At 43.1% G+C, this 17,149-nt stretch overlaps 1 protein-coding gene across 5 annotated transcripts in view; it reads right to left on the reverse strand.

Moving 5' to 3' along the window:
* Positions 1 to 16,947, reverse strand: part of ash1l (ash1 (absent, small, or homeotic)-like (Drosophila)) — a 68,114-nt gene extending 51,167 nt beyond the window's left edge. Inside the window, exons 1-3 of one of the 5 annotated variants that reach the window (XM_063010971.1) lie at positions 16,789 to 16,947; positions 14,487 to 14,570; positions 62 to 266 (exon numbers count right to left, since the gene is read on the reverse strand). The gene's annotated coding sequence lies outside the window, so the exon portion shown is untranslated. Of the gene's footprint in view, positions 1 to 61; positions 270 to 14,486; positions 14,574 to 16,788 lie in introns of all 5 variants that reach the window. The other 4 variants (XM_063010970.1, XM_063010968.1, XM_063010969.1 and 1 more) reach the window with 4 other exon arrangements.
* Between the last annotated feature and the right edge of the window lie 202 nt (positions 16,948 to 17,149).

The raw sequence follows: 17,149 nt of genomic DNA on the forward strand, positions 1-17,149 counted from the left end.
ATTAAAAACACACACTAGCACACCAAAGCTGGGATCTTGAATACATCGTATCGAGTCTCACCTCAGCTCTGCCTTGTTCATATAGGGGTGGGACATCAAGCCGGATAGGGACTTTCTCATAACTGATGCAATTACGACCTCTGCTGGCTGATCGATGGTGCCTGCACTGGGGCGGGGAAAGGGTGCGTTGATCAGGGTGTGTCTCTCCGTACACTGAGCTGATCCGCAGGTGATCTCGTCTAGCGTAGGTGACGAAATGCATACGACTGCTGCCCAAAAGAAAGAAAAAGGAAAAAAGTAATGAAGGGTGACCAGCACCTTTAAAAGTTGTCTGTAGAACCCCTCAGAGGAATGCAAGAGGAAAATAACATCTCTCAACCACAAAGAATAAAAGGGAAGGAAATGAGACTTCCAATTAATGAGGATTCGTCTTCTCGCAAGCAGAAGTGTGAATGCTATATTATCTAGTTCACGAGAGCTCCATTGGGTGGTGTTGATGAGAACACCAAAGACTGACAATAATGCCAAGTTCACACTACACGAGTTCACACTTCCAGTTGTTCGGATCGCCGTACAGTTCACACTACACAACTTGATCTCTTGTTATCGGGAGCTTTTTAAGTCATTGTGGTTTTCACACTACATGACTGATCAGTGATAGGGGGTCACACACCATACAATCTATCAAAATGAGGACTCTCAGACAAGTCTATGTGGTCTCCCAAACTATGATCAAAGTTGTTCGAGCGCTGATGTGTAGTGTAAAAGCAAGTAGGAAAAATAAATGAATCTGGATGAAGGAGTGGATATTTTTTGCAATGCAACTAGGGATGCATCGATACCATTTTTTCCCAACCGAGTACGAGTACAAGTACATGTATTTTTGTACTTGCCGATACCGATACCGATACCTATTTAGAATACGTTTTTTTTTTTAAACAAAAACACACGTGAGAAGTGACGAGAAGTTTAATGATACCACGTCCAAAAATGCATGTCAACAAGTACCAAGTGATCAAAGTGTTTGTGCGCTGACGTGATGAAATCAAGGAGGAAAAATAAATGAATCTGAGTGGATTTGGCAACACGAAGAGCATGGATTGTTCTGTAGTGAGCTGGAGGTTAATAAATATTTTTGCAATGTTGGTGTTTTGTTGTTATGTTTTGTAGAGAACGATCAGGTCAGAAATACTGTAAAACGTGTGTGTGTGCTGATGTATTCTGATATAAACTATATTATCCCCCTGTCCCACCTGTTTACACTCCTCTCCTGCGTTTCCCCTCACACCGTATCCTGCGTTCTCATTGGCTGTTCGACATGTCACTCATTCCCAGTCGCACATCTCAGATCAGATATCTGACGTGCTAGAAAACTCGAGCGCTCGGAGAGGCGAGTTTTGATCGCCGAGCGAACGCCGAGTTGCTCCCGAGCCGGCAAATCTAGCGCCGACCAGCCGCCGAGCGAAAATCCCGAGAAGCCGAATTTCAAAAGCCCGAGCTGCAGAACCACCACACAAGCACCAAGCTTTTGGACTGGATTTATTGGTTATTTCACACAGATGGATGTTCGTGTCGTGAAACTTTTGTGATGTTTTATCGCTCAAGTCGAGCGCTGAGCAAATCGGCTATCTGAGCCGAGGGTCGCGGTGAGAGCGAAGCGCAAAACGATTCTCACGTGATGCACTACAGGAAACAACAACTGAGACAAACGTCTACGTCTTCTTATCACCGATAGTTCCAATCCGATGCTTTTGCATAAAAATGAACATCTGTAACAACAGCACAAATGCTCACACATAGGGTGTGTTCGAAAACCTAGGGAGCTGCCTTGCTGTCTACATAGGCAGCTGCCTCAGTAGAGAGGATTCTAATAAGTCAATGACTTATAAGGCAGGTTATTCGAACGCACTACTTAGACAGCGATTCCATCGGGTTTCGCATTTAGCATTTAGCATTTTGTCATTCAAACCAATGGATTGAGGTAGCACAGCACGCTAACATGTCAATATAGCCTCCCTTAATGTACCGATAACGGTTACATTTCCTGACAAGCCTGAACTTGCAAATAAAAACATTCGGTACAAGTTTATACAAGTTAAAAATCAGTAATATTTTATTTTCATTTGAAAATAACTCCATTCGTTTCTCCGCACCGTCAGCCATGTTTATTTTTCTGTGAAAGAAGAGCACCCGACCCGCAAAGAATTCTGGGATTGCCTTGATCACTAAGGCAGCGTCGGATGCTTACTCGTTCTTGAGTCAAAATAACATTGAAATATTAAGATGCCTCAGTAGGCATCTAGGATTTCGAACAGCCTCCTTCTCGGGAGCGCGCACAGGATGACGTAAAATGAGTCTATGTAGAGAGCTCACTAGCTTTTCGAACACACACATAATCTACACGTTCCGCATTACTCCACATCACTCCTCTTTACTTTCTTTAAGTAACGCCCACCGTTGATGACGCGCGCTTGGTTCCCAAAAACTGGTGGAAACGCGGGTTGTAAGACTGACCGCCTGTGAGTGCTTTGGGACGGGGGTAATTGCGGTTTCATGTAATTATATAAATTCTAGAGATGTACCGATCGGGGTTTTTGGCACCGATTCCGATCTCCTTTCAGGGATATCGGCCGATAGCCGATTCCGATAGGGGGTACATCAAACAATTATTTTTTTTACCCACAGGAGACATATTTCATTAGTCTAACTGACCACACACACACGCAGGTTTAATGTTATCCCGTTCAGTCTGAAAAAACCTTAAAAAGAGCCTCACAGTGAAGATAAACCGGAGCAGCGTGTGTGTGTGTGTGTGTGTTTGTGCCTTTAAGAGAAATGATCTGTTCACTGTATCGCTTAAAGTGATTCACGAGTCGATTCATTTTTCGCGAAGCGTAAGTTCTTCTTCTCAGTTATCTCTCCGTGTTTACTGTTATTAATTAAATGTCGTGGTTTTAAATAAACACCAACTACTACAGAACATTTTGTGTGACTCTCTTACATTAAAAAGCTCAATTAAACTGCTATTACCACAGATCTGTAACCGAGTCAGACTCGTTCCGTCTAAGGAGCTAAAAGTTTTCTGATTATCCTAAAAGTTCAGCAGATGATCCTGAACTAACGAATTTGGTAATGAATAAACTTTTGCCTCTGATTGACTCTGTAACATCTTCTGTTCTCATCTACATCACAAGTAAGAACCGCTTCCGATTTACCAAAGTGAACCAGGAGTTTATATAACGGGCTGATAGAATCGACTCAGATGTGACCGGGTTGAATTATCTTTTTAAAGTAAATATTACAATCAGCAAAATTACATCGTATGTATGATGCACAACGTTAATGATGTTATTTTAGGTCGTGAAGAGCTTTCACGATGGTGTCTGTACGATTGTTGATGAATGGTGATGTGATGGTTGGCGCGTCGTAGCTCAAAGTCTGGATCGATCCACTGAGCTGTTAACTTAACATGGTCTTTATATATCACACGATCGGATTGGCTACATTTAGGAAATATCGGCCGATCGCCGATAGCATATTTTGATTAAAAATCGGCCGATACCGATTCATAGCCGATCGATCCTTCCATCTCTAATAAATTCTGATGGAGCGGCGGCAATAATTAAGCAGCGGCGGCCCGCCACCGCAAAGTACATGTAGCGGAAACACTGAGGATAGATTCAGGCTAATTTGGCATTGCACATGTGGGCTCTGTGTACAACCTTTAATTGCATTAGATTCAGTCTAGTTTAATGACCATTTTAACCTAAAGTCTTATTCAGAAAATGGATTTCGAGCCGCTCAGGTGGCGCAGCGGTAAAAACACACGCTGGAACCAGAGCTGGGATCTCGAATACATCGTATCTAATCTCAGCTCTGCCTGCCGGATAAGGCTGGGCGGCCACATGACCAACGATTGGCCTGTTGTTCAGATCTGAGCGGGACTAAGCCGGATGGGGTCTCTCTCTCATGACTGGTGCAATTACGACCTCTGCTGGGTGATTGATGGCGCCTGCACAGAGATGAGAAAAGAGTGCTGTCAGGGTGTGTCTCTCCGTACACAACGCTGAGCTGCACTGCACTCAGTGCACAAATACCCCTTTTCCACCGGCGCGGCACTGAGCCCGTTCCGGTTCCCGAACTTGATTTTGAACCGGTTCCGCGTGTTTCCACCAGGAAAAAAGAGGTTCCAGACAGCGAACTAGAGGGCCAATCTGGCACCACAGAATACTTGGTTTTTCAGCCCGAACCGTGACGTCTGTCAGTGGGCGTATGGAGCTTAATGCTGCATTTTTACATTTTAAACTTCACCTGATTACATTTTGAACCAGTTTGCCGCTGATATTTTCAAAGCGCCTTTAAAAAGGTGAATTGTGTGATATTACGAGATAAAAGTGACCCGGACAGAAGGGAAAACGCTTAACGTGAAAAATAAAGCGTGAAGCTTTTTTAACTCCCCGAGCTGCATAAACACACGTGAAGTAAATCCAGTTAAACACAGATACATGTGGTATTTTAGACTGGATTTGATGTTTATTTCACACAGATGTTTGTTCGTGTTGTGGAACTTTAATGATGTTTCACCGCTTTTGTCGAGCGCTGAGTAAATCGGCTATCTGCGCCGAGAGTCGCGGTGAAAGCGAAGCGCAAAACTCCTCTCACGTCAATAAACTAAAGAAAACAACAACTGAGACAAACACGTCACGTCTTCTTATCACCGATATTTAGATCGCTGCTTTTTACATGAAAACAAACATCTGTAACAGCAGCACAAATGCTCGCACATAATCCACACACTCCGCCATGTTATTACTTCTCTTAACTCTTAGTAAGTAACGCCCACCGATGATGACGCTGCTTGGTTCTCAAAAACTGGTGGAAACGCGCGTCGGTTCTCTACAGAACACCAAGGTTCAGAGAAACCCCGCATGCTGCCCATGTGTCAGAGGTGGAGAGGAGGCATATATATATATATATATACAGTGTATCACAAAAGTGAGTACACCCCTCACATTTCTGCAAATATTTCATTATATCTTTTCATGGGACAACACTATAGAAATAAAAGTTGGATATAACTTAGAGTAGTCAGTGTACAACTTGTATAGCAGTGTAGATTTACTGTCTTCTGAAAATAACTCAACACACAGCCATTAATGTCTAAATGGCTGGCAACATAAGTGAGTACACCCCACAGTGAACATGTCCAAATTGTGCCCAAAGTGTCAATATTTTGTGTGACCACCATTATTATCCAGCACTGCCTTAACCCTCCTGGGCATGGAATTCACCAGAGCTGCACAGGTTGCTACTGGAATCCTCTTCCACTCCTCCATGATGACATCACGGAGCTGGTGGATGTTAGACACCTTGAACTCCTCCACCTTCCACTTGAGGATGCGCCACAGGTGCTCAATTGGGTTTAGTCCATCACCTTTACCTTCAGCTTCCTCAGCAAGGCAGTTGTCATCTTGGAGGTTGTGTTTGGGGTCGTTATCCTGTTGGAAAACTGCCATGAGGCCCAGTTTTCGAAGGGAGGGGATCATGCTCTGTTTCAGAATGTCACAGTACATGTTGGAATTCATGTTTCCCTCAATGAACTGCAGCTCCCCAGTGCCAGCAACACTCATGCAGCCCAAGACCATGATGCTACCACCACCATGCTTGACTGTAGGCAAGATACAGTTGTCTTGGTACTTCTCACCAGGGCGCCGCCACACATGCTGGACACCATCTGAGCCAAACAAGTTTATCTTGGTCTCGTCAGACCACAGGGCATTCCAGTAATCCATGTTCTTGGACTGCTTGTCTTCAGCAAACTGTTTGCGGGCTTTCTTGTGCGTCAGCTTCCTTCTGGGATGACGACCATGCAGACCGAGTTGATGCAGTGTGCGGCGTATGGTCTGAGCACTGACAGGCTGACCTCCCACGTCTTCAACCTCTGCAGCAATGCTGGCAGCACTCATGTGTCTATTTTTTAAAGCCAACCTCTGGATATGACGCCGAACACGTGGACTCAACTTCTTTGGTCGACCCTGGCGAGCCTGTTCCGAGTGGAACCTGTCCTGGAAAACCGCTGTATGACCTTGGCCACCATGCTGTAGCTCAGTTTCAGGGTGTTAGCAATCTTCTTATAGCCCAGGCCATCTTTGTGGAGAGCAACAATTCTATTTCTCACATCCTCAGAGAGTTCTTTGCCATGAGGTGCCATGTTGAATATCCAGTGGCCAGTATGAGAGAATTGTACCCAAAACACCAAATTTAACAGCCCTGCTCCCCATTTACACCTGGGACCTTGACACATGACACCAGGGAGGGACAACGACACATTTGGGCACAATTTGGACATGTTCACTGTGGGGTGTACTCACTTATGTTGCCAGCTATTTAGACATTAATGGCTGTGTGTTGAGTTATTTTCAGAAGACAGTAAATCTACACTGCTATACAAGCTGTACACTGACTACTCTAAGTTATATCCAAGTTTCATGTCTATAGTGTTGTCCCATGAAAAGATATAATGAAATATTTGCAGAAATGTGAGGGGTGTACTCACTTTTGTGATACACTGTATATTAGGGCTGTCAAACGATTAAAAATTTTAATCGCGATTAATCTCAGAATTTCATATAGTTAATCGCGATTAATCGAATTTTTTTAAAAAAAAGAAGAAAACAAGGATTTTTTAGTGAAATGTTACAGTTAAAATGGTGAACACATTTTATGCTAAATGTACTGATGTTAAAAACTGCTGGGACAAGAGAAAACTGTAATTCACTCACATACTAGGCAGAAATACTATCCAGCAGAGACCCCTGACTTCGTATATATGTCAGATTGTAGGTTAGAATTTCTCCAAATATTGTAGATCAGCGGTGCTTTAGGTGGGATAAGGTGTAGTTATTGTAACAGACTTTTCTGTGCTTGTATCGTGACATTTGATGGACGTTTCTACACGAAGTGAGTGTGTTTTGACCCCTTGGGGCTTCCATAGTTCATGGACTAGCATGCTTGGCTAACGCGATGACTCCAGCTTTCCGGTACCGTAACAGAAAAAGTAATAAAAGTTTTCTGCTCCCGACAACTTGTGAATATACTGTGTATTTATTTCTTTATTAAGCAAGTGCATCACTACACGCTTGGTTACATTATGATAACAAACCGCAAATGAAAAACGCTGGTAAGTCTCAACATGAACTACGGATGACTCGCAGGGCCAAATAGAATTTGCGTTAACGGCACAATTTTTTTTAATCGCGTTAAATTGAGATTGCGTTAATGCGTTATTATCGCGTTAACTTCGACAGCCCTAATATATATATATATATATATAAAAAGAAGAAGGTCCAGCCTCTGGGTGAAACCTCAAAAAGGGAAGACAGACCTGTAAATTCAGTGTATGGATGTCTGGCTGCTTTCTCCAGTCTTCTACAATCAACCAATCAAAACAATAACGCAAGAGAGTGCAAGAACAAGAGCGGTCGACAGACATCAAGAGGCACACAGGAAGCAGCCTTATGCTTCTTCTTAGAGCAAGAGCTTACAACCAGTGCAAAGGATTCATTAAGACCACCCGGATCAATTAAACGGTACGCCGGTGAGCACGGATAGTCTCGACAGCGGGGGGCGGGTATGCTCTGTGGAAAATTAGCGACAGCATTCTGTGCATGGAAATTGCTTTTCACAGGCTCTCTGCCACTATAAACTGTGGTCCAGGACTTGGAGTCTTGCCTGACTTTCTCCATGCCCACGTTCCCGTGTTTACTACGATTACTCATTCTGGATCTGTAAAACCCAATGCCGCCATTCAAATTGTAAAAGCTTTTTTTTTTTCTTCGCTACAACCCATAACAACCCATACTCTCTTCCCTTCCTCCATCGTACCGCACCGCACCGTACGTTCCTTCCTTTTTTTTCTCTCTCGGTCGCCCGTGCTCCGTGTCTTGCTCGCTTGGAAGGCTTACAGTACAGCGGTCAAAGCAAAGCCTCTCTGTTCCTGGTAATCAAAAACACATTTTCTTCTGCGCTCCCTCCCTCCTTCTATTTCCTCTGTCTATCTCTCCCATAGTGACAATCATTCTGTTATTTCCTAACTATTGCAGGTCTTACGAACGTTTTCACTACACGAACATTAAATCGCCTTTACACCCCTCCCCACACACACACACACTTTGGTTTGATTTGAAAGGGGTAAAAGTGCGAGGGGTGGGGGGGGGGGGTTCACCAAAAAATAGCTGCAGACAAACTGGGAAGTGATCTGCTGCGGTTTTTGGCTCTGCCTTTGAAAGCCTAACAGGGCCGTAAGCTTAAAAATACATTTTCGTTAGCTTTTAAACCTTTTCATATCGCAAGCACTTTTCAATCAGCTCGAGAGTTTTCCACTTCTCTCTGACACGGTCTAAAAGCTAAGGTTATATTTACGTAACCGCAACTAAAACATATCCATAATGTAACGCCTCTTCTTTTACTTCAGTTGAAAAGGAAAAACTAAAGAAGGAAAAGAAAAAAAGTGAAATCTAGCTGCCACTGTAGTGTCTAGTCAAGCTCTTTTCACTTTTAAAAGCCTAGGTTTAAGAATAAAACACGTCTTTTACGTGTCGTGTATTATAAATTAAAGTCAGACCTTCAGCGTGCATGGCGGTGGCTGGATGGAAATGAGAAGCTTAAAACAACAGATGAAAAGAGCAATAAAGCAGATTGCTGTGGAGACACTAACAACTTCTTGCCATTTCCTTTTACAGCCCTGGTACTTATTGGACATAAATGCTGAAACGTGGGTTGTTTTTGCTAAAACGGCTGGTTTTATTGCTTAGTTGAGGTCACGGCAAAAAACCCAAACAAAAATTTTAATAGATGCCAGTAACAGCGTTATTCATCGTTCTGATTAGTCAGTGTTTTACAGTGCACTCCCGTTTTTATTATGCTCAATATTCTCAATCACAGCTGGGATAGCGGTAAGTCTGCTCATGAAGTCCCTTACACCTAGATAATACTCAAACATGTCAAACTCCTCACAAACGATGGCCAGAGAGGTGAAGTTGGAACCCAGGTCCTTAGAACCCTGGTGCTTAGGGTAGCACTAAGTCCAGTCCTGAAATCCCTTACACCTAGATACCACTCAAACAGCCAATCCACCTTCTGCATGTTTTCGGCTTTGGTAAAAGGTAATCAGAATATCCAGAGGAAATCCATTTGTAAATGTGACTAAAACAAAAAAATGTCAAATTCAAAACGGTGACCAGAGAGGCAAAGTTAGAACCCAGATCCTTAGAACCCTGGTGCTTAGGGTAGCAGTAAGTTCGTTCATAAAGTCCCTTACACCTAAATACCATTTAAAAAGCCAATCCACCCTCTGCATGTTTTCGGCTTTGGTAAGAGCCTGGTGCTTAGGGTAGCACTAAGTCCGCTCATAAAGTCCCTCACACCTAGATACTACTCAAACAGCCAATCCACCTTCTGCATCTTTTCAGCTTTGATAAAAGGTAAACAGAATATCCAGAGAAAAAAGTTGGAACTCAGATCCTCAGGACCCTGGTGCTTAGGGTAGCACTAAGTCCAGTCATGAAATCCCTTACACCTAGATACTACTCAGATACTAAACAGCCAATCCACCTTCTGCATGTTTTCAGCTTTGGTAAGAGCCTGGTGCTTATGGTTGCACTAAGTCTGCTCATGAAATCCCTCACACCTAAATACTACTCAAATAGCCAATCCACCCTCTGCATGTTTTCAGCCTTGGAAAGAAAAACAAATGGTGACCAGAGAGGCAAAGTTAGAACCCAGATCCTCAGGACCCTGCTGCTTATGGTAGCACTAAGTCTGCTCATGAAGTCCCTTACACCTAAATACTACTCAATAAGCCAATCCACCTACTGCATGTTTTCAGCTTTGGAAAGAAAAACAAACGGTGACCAGGGAGGTGAAGTTGGAACCCAGATCCTCTGGACCCTGCTGCTTAGGGTAGCACCAAGTCTGCTCATGAAATCCCTTACACCTAGATAATACTCAAACAGCCAATCCACCTACTGCATCTTTTCTGCTTTGGTTAGAGGTAAACAGAATATCCAGAGGAAATTCAATTGCTCCAAGTCCGCTCATGAAGTCCCCTACACCTACTCCCTTACGCTTACACATACTACTCAAACAGCCAGTCCACCTTCTGCATGTTTTCACCTTTGGACAGAATATCCAGACGAAATCTATTTGTAAATGTGACAAAGAAAAAACATGTCAAACTCCTGTGATCTAAGAGGTGAAGTTGGAACCCAGATCCTCAGGACCCTGGTGCTGTGCTAAACCTACACTACCTACCATTGTGCTGCAGTGTTTACAAATGATTCAATTACAATGAATCTAATGAGGCAGTATTTAAGACTGGGGTGTTTTCATGTACACACTATTCAACAATCCGATGAAAATCTTTGTGTGTGCACGCTACGAGTAATCCAATCTAAAATGATCCGCATGTGTAGAGTACCACTTAGTGTACACGTTACCCTGACAACGAGCATCACGCGGGTCCAGTCAGAGTAAGAGGAGCAGTACGTTACCTAAAGTTTCAGATGGTTTGTTTGTTTGTTTGAATGTATTTCACATTCACTTATTAAAGAAGTGGGGAGAGGAAGATTTCATGTCCTGCAATATTCCGAGGCAGGGGATGGATGCCAGTCCCACCACTGACGACATGAAACTTCTGGATGAGTTGTATGTGCGCAGAATGTACTTCGGGTAATCGGATACAAGTGTCTACATGGCTATGATTCTACTATTTAACAGATTATTTAAAGGATTACCCACATTGTTCACTCCCTCACTTTCTTAACTGCTTATCCAATTAGAGTCGTGGCGAGTGGGGGGGGAGCCTATCCCAGCTTCTCAATGGGCGCAAGGTACACAGACAGTACGCTCTGGACGGGGCGCCAGTCTATCGCAGGGCAGACACACATACACACACAGACACCGATTCACCTATAGGGCAATTCGGTGTCTCCAATTAACCTGACTGTGGAGGAAACCGGAGCTCCCGGAGGAAACCCACGCAGACACGGGGAGAACATGCAAACTCAGCACAGAAAGGACCCGGACCGCACCGTCTGGGGATCGAAACCAGGACCTTCTTGCTGTGAGGCGACAGTGCTACCCACCGAGCCACCGTGCCGCCCCCACACGGTTCAATAGGAAAGAAAATGTATACGTAATGGCAAACTAGTCTACTCCGTATACATAGATGTAATCCGATTATTAACGGATTATCGGGCTGCATGTGAACGCGGCTACTGAAACAATTATTCTATAGCCAACTGAACTGAATTAGACTAAATCTAGACCCAAATGAACCAAATTTAACTGATTCTAAAGTCGACTGAAGAGAATTTTTAAATGATTCGAGAACCAACTGAACTCAATTTTAGTCTTAATTAGTTAACTAACTACAATATTAAACTGATTCTATAGCTTACCTAATACAATCAAACTGAACATAATTTAAGAGTAACAGAATTTCAGTTTTATTTAAGATCAAACTTAATAAAATTCGAACAACTTCTAGATCTGACTAAACATTTTACACACATTCTATTCTAATTTTATATATATAAATATATATATATATATATATATATATATATATATATATATATATATATATATATATATATATATATATATATAATTTATGTATTTTCTCCCCTTTTTCTCCCTTTTAGCGTGTCCGGTTGCCCGATTGCGTCATGCTTCCTCTCCACCAATGCTGATCCCTGCGCTGACTGAGGAGAACGAAGCTAACCCACGCCCCCCTCCGACATGTGGGCAGCAGCTATATGCATCCTATCACCTACACGTTGATGAGTGCAGCACTGTGTACGGAGAGACACACCCTGAGAGCACTCTTTTCTCATCTCTGTGCAGGCAGCATCAATCAGCCAGCAGAGGTCATAACTGCACCAGTCATGAGAGAGAGAGAGACCGCATCCGGCTTAGTCCCGCCCATATCTGAACAACATTGTTCATGTGGCCGCTCAGCCTAGCTGGCAGGCAGAGCAGAGATTCGATACGATGTATTCGAGATCCCAGCTCTGGTTCCAGCGTGTGTTTTTACCGCTGCGCCACCTGAGCGGCCTATTCTATTCTAATTTTAGACTAATTCTAGAGCAAACTAAACAAAATCAAACAGACTCAACAGTAAACCAAACAGAAATGAACTGATTCTAAAGCTTAGTTAACAGACGTTTAGACTGATTCTAGAGCTACCAAACATAGTTTTCGAATGGTATAAACATTTACATACTCATAACTAAGAGTAATATGCCCTAACTGAAGAATCCACCTACTTGCAAACTTAATTGAGATGGAAAAAACTGGAGACATGATATGCTAAGAACATGAACGCTACACAGAACCAAAAATACGTAAAGCTGTGCGACACCAACAATGCCAGCTGTGCTACTAAGCCACCTAGACTATAAAAAGATTAATACTGAATCAATAATAAGTCTGGACCAATTCTAGAATACAGAGCATTTGATACTGACTATTAGGGCTGGGCGATTTTCACGATTAATTCGGTTAATTTGCATGAACATTTTCACCCGATGTTAGAATGTGACAATCGCGATTGTTTACATACTTTATATTTTAATTAAAATACCAACATGTCACGAAGCAGAAACTGACCAGACGCTCGCGGAATATAAATCAGGGAAAGTTTGATATAAAAAGGGCGAAAACAGGGTACAAAATCAGGTAGAGTCCAAAACCAGCTAAAACCAAAACAGTAAACGGAAGACAACAAGGATTATACACGGTAACGGTTAGATTCAGTAATGAGAAGCGCAAACACGATCGGCAAAACGAGACACAAACAGAAGAGTTTAATTAAGATTCACTGAATCAAACACCGCTGAACCGAATCAAAATACGGAGCCGATGAGCGCGATCAGGATTGGCTGGAAAGTAACGAATTACATTTACCCGCGTTACTGTAATTGAGTCGTTTTTTTTGTGTACTTGTACTTTTTAAAGTAGATTTTACAGCCTGTAATTTTACTTTTACTTAAGTAAGCTTTGTACTAAGAATTGTAATTCGCTACATTTTAAATCACATCCGTTTCTGAGTAAAAAAATCGCGTCTGGGAAACTGCTGCAGTGAATTCTGCGATAGGGAGTCGGATCTTTTGTCTCGGTTCCTTTTAAAGAGCCGTATGTATGTAACGACTCCCAAATGCGCGAATCGGTTCCTTTATTTTGGCTTAAAGGGCCGTTCAATAGAATCGAATCATTCTACGACACATAATAGTGGTTAATACAGTTTGAAAGTTTTATGGGACTAAAATTTTGCAAAATCGCCCAGCCCTACTAACTATATTCATTTGAACAGAATTTTAGATTCTAAAGTAGTATATCAGACTGATGAAGTTTTATTTATTTAAATCAGACTCTGGACATCAACAGCAACCAAGCAGACTTTTAGACTGACTCCATTAAACTGAACAGACGGACACATCAAACAAAATAAAGTGAACATACTTGCAGACTTATTTGAAATCCTACTAATATCATTTCAGATTCCAGATCCAAAGGAATCTGAACTGAATCTAGACCTAAGTGATAAAACTGAATACAATTCTAGAAGAATTCACATTCACATTCACAATGTTTACTGCTTGTAGATCAAAGTAACTCGAGAGCAATTCCAAACCTAACCCGAACAATAAAGCACAGCCGATCGCCTCGTTTGTGGACAGCCTGTGGCATGGCACAAGCGCTGAACTCCGTTGCCTTGACAGCCATTGACCTGACTGGGGGTCAGAGATCAAAGGTGACTCAAAGGTTCTAGACAGATTCTCCAGCAGAGAATCCAGCAGGTCAGTTAAGGTCTGGCTCAGTCCCAAACAGCCCATCACTATTTCAAATAGTTTCAACCTTGTGTACCAGCTATGCCACAAAATCCATGCTTGTACTCCAGTGTAAACAACTAAGCAGACAGATCTCAGTTATTTGCATGTGTAATGAGGCAGGTCAGTAGTAGCTGAGGTTATCCTAACTTCACCTCTGTCAGAAGCCTGACAGGTGCAAATCCCCATCCTTAGTTTTAATCTATTAAGGTTGAGTGTTTTATAAATCACCATCTATGTTCGTAGAACCTCAACGGTTGAAACATACCAAAAACAACCAAAAGAAATCGGACTCTTCACAGACTAATTCTCAAAGCTGCCGGTCGGAATCCCGACACAGTCAATCTGTCATGAATGCCTAATAAAGATCCGATCTGGCGTGAAGCTGTGCAATTTTGCAACGGCTCGTAAATTAGCCATCGACTCCCATCGTTCGTTCTGGCAGTGCCGAGGAGGTCATAAACGATCCAAACAGTCGCATGTTGAAACAAACTGAACTTTCTCTGACATCCCCTTCTAGGAAATGAACCTCACGCCATGTGAGCCACACTGCTTCGTAATGAATTGTAAAAAAAGAAGTGCAAAACCACTCACCCGTGATAAACGGTCTGAAGCGCGATCACATCATTCACCCCGAAATCATGCCATCCTGCGATCCAACATGGTCTCTGTGGCACACTGCTGGCATCCAAAAATGCATGAAAAGGGAAACAAAAAGGGGGTCAAATTCGGGAGGAAATCCCAGCAGGTATGAGCTAAACAAGCGTAGCAAAAAAGTAACAGTATTCCGCACGGCGCAACTCGTGTGCGTTCAGTACTGAGAGATTGTTGTACACACTTTGGTTACATTCATGACAGAAACGGTAGTTACTCGTTACACAAGATTCATCAGATTCGTCTGACTGATTTATTTATTTAAGATCAAACTTAATAAAATTCAGACTAGATCTGACTAAACATTAAAACACATATTCTACTCTAATTTTAGACTAAATCTAGAGTAAAGTAAACAACAGTTTAAACAGACTTAATGGTAAACCAAACAAAAATTAGTAAACAGAAATGAGTAAACAGAATTTTACAGATTCTAGAGCTGAGAGATTGTTTTACACACTTTGGTTACACTCATGACAGAAACGGTAGTTACTCATTACTCTCATTACACAAGATTCATCAGTTCACAAGTTTTTAAGATCAATTTTGTATCTCCAATCAGCCTGTGGGAGGAAACCGGAGCTCCTGAAAGAATGACAGGCAGACACGGACACGGGGAGAACATGCAAACTCCACACAGAAAGGACCTGGACCGCCCCACCTGAGGATCGAACCCAGGACCTTCTTACTGTGAGCCAAAACGTTCTATAGGAACTCCACCGGTGGATACAAATCCAAGCACACCTGCTAGTGTAAATACTGAAAAACAAACGTCTACGAGTAGCAAAGCATCAGCGGAAAAGAGGATCAGCTTCACTGTCCACAAACTCCCGTTAACACGAACAGTGGTCCACATATAAATTTGTTTGTTTATTAGGATTTTAACGTCATGTTTTACACAAGGTTCATCAGTTCACTAGTTTATATCGAACAGTCTCGGACAATTTAGTGTCTCCAATTCGTCTCACTTGCACGTCTTTGTACTGTGGGAGGAAACCGGAGCACCCGGAGGAAACCCACGCGGACACGGGGAGAACATGCGAACTCCACACAGAAAGGACCCGGACCGCCCCACCTGGGGATCGAACCCAGGACCTTCTTGCTGTGAGGCGACAGTGCTACCCACTTAGCCAACGTGTCGCCCCCCACATATAAGAAGTGTCAGTGAGTGGATGTTTATATATAAATATATATATATATAAATATATAGCCCCACCACCACCAAGTTGCCACTGTTGGGCCCCTGAGCAAGGCCCCTAACCCTTAAAGCTCAAAATTGTGTTCAGTCATAACTGCTTTGGATAAAAGCGTCTGCTAAATGCTGACAATGTAAAATATCCTTTTTTATATTCCGAAGGAGGGAGGACAGATCTGGACAGATGTACCCAAAAGATGAAGACATCAGTCCGGCTGAGTAGTCACACTGACCGCTGACGTGTACTGGTCAAAAAAGTGTACACAATCAGTTGTCAGATACTACAGTTTGTTTTCCTATTTACGAGGTAAACATATCGTGTCTCACTATACAAACACAGCGAACTAGTCCGCCTGATGTTTATCACAACAGTGACCCTACCTACGTCCTAATAAGTAGGACGCGACACTGGGATGTCAAATGACACACTGAGTCGCCTGCACCGTGTGCACTGTTTAAATGGAAAGTAGATGAGTCGATTGATTAATTGATTCAGAGTCGGTGATGAATAAACCGTGCATTACTTTCTCAGCAGCTAGCTCCTCACTCACCAGGCTAGCTATCATTTATCATGGTCCACCTGCAATCAGTATGCTGGCATTTCTACCGACGTGGCTTGCACCACAGAAAAACAAACCCCACATGGCCAACTGACTCGTCTGTATTATATTCTAGACTGGATCATTCTGGATGAATTTCCCTTCCAGACGAGCCTGTGAAGTCTGAGCGGGGCTGTGTGTCCTGTCAGTGGCACATTGCTGATAAGGCTAACTGGCTAACTGCGAGCAACCCGCACCAACGCAGCACGGCGAGCTAACACGGTGCCTCGGCTACATGAGCAAACTAGTCCTTCTTCACATAACATAAAAAAGGACTAAAAATAATGAAAATAATAGCGTCCACCGAAACACAACCGCAAACAGGAGGTTAAACGAGCGCTCTTCTAATAAAGCCCCAGTCAGGGTTATTAAAAAAAAAAACACCAACTGTCAACAAAATGGCGGCCGCGTTGAATCAACAGAAATCCGAAATGGATCTTTCCCTCACATTTCTGTTCCTTCTCTCCCGCTCGTCCTTGGCGCTGAGCTCTTCGCATGCGATATTCCTAAATGTCGCCAGCTTTTCCTGGTCCGGGACCGCGCAGGGCCGAGTTTTACAGGCGTGGGAATGGGCCTCTGCCCGTTAATCGGGCCTCCATGTCCGCTGAGCCCGTAGCGTAGCGTTTCTGTCAGTACAACACACGGGCATTCTCCCAGTCAAGTCAGTCAGAGAGGGAGGAGGGGTGAGAGACATAGAGACAGAGCGAGGAACAGAAAGAGAGAGAGAGAGAACACACACACACACACACACACACATCTGTCTATCACACTCTTTGGGGTTACAATAGACTCTACTTTTCTGGGGATGC

The sequence above is a fragment of the Trichomycterus rosablanca genome, chromosome 2 (assembly GCF_030014385.1).
Source record: "Trichomycterus rosablanca isolate fTriRos1 chromosome 2, fTriRos1.hap1, whole genome shotgun sequence".
Lineage (NCBI taxonomy): Eukaryota > Metazoa > Chordata > Actinopteri > Siluriformes > Trichomycteridae > Trichomycterus > Trichomycterus rosablanca.